Source organism: Cervus elaphus, chromosome 20, assembly GCF_910594005.1.
Source record: "Cervus elaphus chromosome 20, mCerEla1.1, whole genome shotgun sequence".
In the NCBI taxonomy this organism is placed as follows: Eukaryota; Metazoa; Chordata; class Mammalia; order Artiodactyla; family Cervidae; genus Cervus; species Cervus elaphus.
Window position 1 is genome coordinate 99570518 of NC_057834.1, and position 5252 is coordinate 99575769.

Below are 5252 nucleotides of genomic sequence, written 5' to 3' on the forward strand. Positions count from 1 at the left end.
CCTTCTCAAACAGAGTCCTTGGCCCGCCCCAGGCAGGAACAGTAGTTGCTTGGTCCTCTAAGGATGTAAGGGAGCTCCTCGTCACTGCCCGAGCGGGCTGTTCTGAGCTCGGCTGTGCCGCGGGGTGGCCGCGGGCTGCAGAGGAGCCGGGTCATTCTATAGCGAGGGGGACATCGGGGACTCAAGAGGCAGGCCTGAGAGCCCTCATCAGTTTCCTTTTGCAGATGTCGGGGACAGGGATAGGAAATGCCGCCGGTTCCTAGGACAGGAAATGCGAGGCACAGAGAGAAAGTAAAGCAGCCCCATCCCCTCCCCCGACCCCTGACCCCACATCCCACTGTATGGTTGATGAAAGGAATAATTACATTTACCAGGTACTGGCAAACAGCTTTAGTTTTACCCAGTTGTCCCAACAACTCTTTCAAGAAAGGGTTGTTATTTCTTTACAGATTTAGAGAATTGAGATTCTGAGATAATAAATAATATGCCCAAGACCCCTTGGAACTCACAGGCTTATCTTTCATGCATTACAAACTTTTATACTTTTTTACACTTTCCTTAACATCACCCTCCCCAGCCCTTAAAGTTTAAGAAGATTTGAAATGGAGACTGTTTGGGATTGAGGACTTACCTGACACAACCCCTGGACCCTTCTCCTTAATAACTATCCCCCTTATAACTGCAGAACCCCTCCCTCAGCACAAGGGGAAAAAACCAGACCTTGAAGGGACCCTCACAAAGTGGGCAGTCATTGGAGACAGAAATAAGATGGTGCCTCTAAGCACCTAGCCTGGTGCAGGTCCTTTGATGAGTGCCCAGTGCAGCTAGAATTGCCTGTCAATCACAATACATCTGGATAAGGATGGAGCACACATAAAGGTCAGGATAGTATTGGAGAAAGAGCAGTAACATTTTCTGGCCCATCTCAATCGCTATTCACAGAAAAATAAGACCAGGAGAGGATTGTGGCTATTCACTACGTAACTGTTGTTGTGGTTGTCCAGTCAACTCTCTGTGACCTTGTTGACTGCAGCACGCCAGGCTTCCCTGTCCTTCACTATCTCCTAGAGTTTGCTCAAATTCATGTCCATTGAGTTGGTGATGCTATCTAACCATCTTATCCTCTGCCTCCCTATTCTCCTTTTGCCTTCAATCTTTGTAATAGGAATTGTTAAGTGACTGGTAAATATTATCTCATTTAATCTGTTCAATGACCCCAGGATAAGGGGTTATTAACTTTATTTAACGAAATGAAGAATCATTGAGTAACATACTCAAGACTATAGTTATAGAGCTAAGATTTGTCCAACTCTAAAGCCCTTGCACTGTGCCCCCACTTCTACGTACCATGTCCACCCTAAATAAGCAATGCCTTTTCCAGAAATGTGGTAAAATTTTAAGAGGCTGGTAATAAAAGAGATTCACAACTCAATTTATTTTTGTTTTTCATTTATTTTCCAGAAAAATTACATTGAAATAACAATTTACTGAGATATTTGATTTTGTTCTCACATATAATTAAACTTTGTCCTGAAATGAGAACCCTAGGTGCAGTAATATGCCATGATAAATAATTGCATATTCAGAATTTTGTGAAATGGGTGATTGGGAAAATTATGAAGGAAAAAACATTTGTAAAAATCATTATTTACAAAAAATGATACCCACGTTTTTTTCTAATGTATAAGGCAAGTAACATTAAAATGTTCTCATGGTTATCTTCAAGAAGTCAGTATTACACATTCATATCACCCTGGCTCATCAGAGAGCTTTGGGCAGTTCTGTGAAGGAACAAACCCATGATTCTTTTGCTGGTTTTTTCTTGAGCACAGCACAGAAGCAATAGAGATTTCATCACAGACAAAGCAGTTACGGCTATGAGAATAAAGTATTCTCTGTTGAATTACACATGTAGGAAAAAGAGCCAGTCATCAACATTTTAACTGATTTTCAAAGTATTTTGAGTATTTTAGCCCACAATTCTTTTCGTAAATGTTTTATGCTCAAGGTATTTTGTGAAAACATGTACTCCATCCAAGGTCAAAAAGACATTGTCTACTTTTGCTACAGATATTGTGGAGATCTTTAAATAAAAGCTACCACCAACTCAAAGTATACACTAATAGCATTTTCCTAAAGAAAGACAGCTGACTGAATTTTATTACTTTTAGAAATACAGCTAAATTTCTCTGAGATTCTTTTCCTAGTTTCTCCTACTGTTAAAAGTACAAAAAGTGCCTTACATTGCCACTTAGCAGGCACAAAAATAAAATTTGACCATTTTAGATCTTCTCCTATGCAAAGTGAAAAAAAAATCCTTTGTATATTGAAATCCAGTATTCTTCAAACAGTTTTAAAAGCCAGCTCTTCATATAACTGCTTGACCTGTAGTGAAGCCCTGCTTATAGATGACAGTTACATATCATACCAACACTTGGCTTTTTCATGAAAAATTATTCAGCAGCAATGTTCCAACTCCCTTAGACTGAGAGAGAGGCAGACACAAGGAGGGAGATGAAGCAGAGGTCAGTCTCTCTCATGCATATCCATTAAGAAAGCAAAAATGAAATACTGACCTGCAAAATCACAACTATAAAAATTATCATCCTATCACCTCATAAGGACAAGAAAAAACCTGACATTGGACCTTGGGACAGTGATCCCAGTGCTAGTCATTTTTTGTATTATTTAAAATATTTCAAAGTGGAGATGTATGAAAAATACTAAAGTTTGTTTTTCCAAAAGAAAAGGTCAGCGAAGTAATAAACAACTGAACAAGTAAGATGGAATTAACATTTGCATGATATACTCATTCAATGGAATGTTTAAAAATGATAAATGGCTTATAATCCATCATGCTGATTCACACACTTTGAATTAAAAATTGAACTGTATTTAGAGAAATGTAAAGTGATTTAGCTTTACTCTTTTCTCTCTGATAACAGACAGTTTACCCAGGAATTTTTAAAGAAACTTCGTTCATGAAAACAACTGATTTGCAAAACAAAGCAAAGCAAAAAGTATTATGTAATGCTCTGCTTGTAACAGAATGTAGGAGTCTTGCAAAATCTATACTAAATAGCACATTTTTCTTGGGTTTAACTGAAATGTTTTTCATATAATTTCTAACAAGCTTATATAAAAATGCTGTGAGCATCAATTCATCATGATTCAATTTCTTAAAGCATTTAGATAAAAGTATTACCAAGGATTGTTCACAAGTATTAATTACCCTCTATAAAGAATCTGGACCATCTTCAACAGATTGCAGCATGATGTGATACCCATAGGTGCAGATCTTAAAAATAATACTTAAAAAAATTAGTGAAACAACTTTACTGTTTTGAATGTTTTAGGTGATAAAATTCACTAAGACATACTAATGAACTTTAAAGTAGATACTAATTCATTTAAAGTGGCATAAATTTTCCTTAGGGTTAAAACAAAAAACCTAAAGCATCTTTTTCAAAGCATTCCTGGTTATATTATTTGAAGTTGCTGAAAGATATGTAAAACAAAACTTTTCTGAAGTTTCTTCAAAATGTGTTTAGAAAAAAGTGTTTTCTTGATTCAAAACTTTCTTAAGCTTCATTAAAGCACTAACATTAATTAACAATGTCCAAGGAGTGAGGTCTATGGTCTAGGATCATTTATTCTCAGACCACAATGAACACTTGCCAGAAGCACCAGAATACGGTGAATGAAGTAAAATTATCCTTTCTTTATTATTATTATTTTTACCAGTTAAGGGACACATAAAGTTTGCTTTTCTCTGAAACATCTTTTGTTATAAGGTTAAAGATGTACTTAGAGTGGACAGTGTACTACCTTAGAGATAAAGGAGATAATTAGAAATACTGTAAATCAAAGGAAAAATAACTTTAGAAGTCGAACTTAGAGAATAAGTTGTTATCCCTGTGGTGAATGTCAACAAACAGGGAGGTGACATTCTCTTCTAGGAATACTCATTTTGGATAAAAATCAGATATTAAACATGAGCAACTGTAAGAGGTCTGACCAATGTTAGTCAATAGACCCTAACATTTGACATTCTTTCAAAAAGGATGTTTAGCATTCAATTATGTATTTAAAATGCAATTCTTGCCTATAGCAGATGACAGAATATCAAAGAAATAGAAATGCTAGTGGGTTTTGTTGTTTGTTTTTATATTTGGGGAATTAAACATTGCATTCCTATCTCATTTTTCCTCCATGCATTCAATGGACAAAAAGTAATATAATGGTAGTCATGTTTGATTCACCAATGAGCAAATGGCATTTAACTACTGTTTGCCAAATGAAAAAAAAGAAAAAGAAAGGAGTGGGAAAACAAAAAAAAGCCTAAAGAGAGAAGCACATACATTAAAGGAGGTGGGGTGGTTCACCAGAACAGTCTCTTGAATCAGTGTAACAAAGACTGATTTTTTCATTCACATCGACAATTTAATTTGACTCATTTTAAGGAAATATCATGTTGACTTTACATTAACTTTTAAAGCAGTATTTAGAGATAATCCTAGTTTTGATATCATAAAAAATTATGCTTCCATTTTTAAAAAATCCTGATCAGAAAACTATGTAGCAAAAAGAATATATTTAGATCGAATGAGATTTTGCTCAAATGCATCATCTTTTAGAGAAAAGAAAGGAGGAAAAAAACCCCAACAAACCATAAACTCATCTCCTTAGTACATTTTACTGTATCACTCAACTTTAATTGACAGACTGTGATGATTTTGAGGAAAAAAATGCAAAAACAAAAATGATTGGTGCAGCTCTCTTGGAATTACACTAGTCCATGCTGATAAAGCATTGTTCAAAGGCCTACAAAATAAATAGTGTTAACTCAAGTTAGAGGTCTGTGTCCCTGGCAGGAAGGGAGACATTTTATCTGGATTTCATGACAGCTTGCACCCTCCCTACTTCTTTTAATCTTTGACAACATAGACAAAAGGACAGAAAAATGAAAATGAGAGAATGAATGTTAGGCCACTTTGAGACAAAATAAAAGAACTCCAAAAAAAAAGGGGGTGTTTTCCTAAACAAATCTCTCTACCTCTTGGTTTTCTTTCAAGATTGGAGGAAGCTAAATAGACTGAATGGGAAAAAAAAAAAACATGCTCAATAGAAAAATGGTATTCAAGTAATAACTGAATGGCTAAAATCTGCTGCGGTGTCAGAACTAAGAAGTACTTGAGAGATCTACTAGGGCAGTGATTCTCAAATTTGGGGTGCTTGTCAAAGCACATATT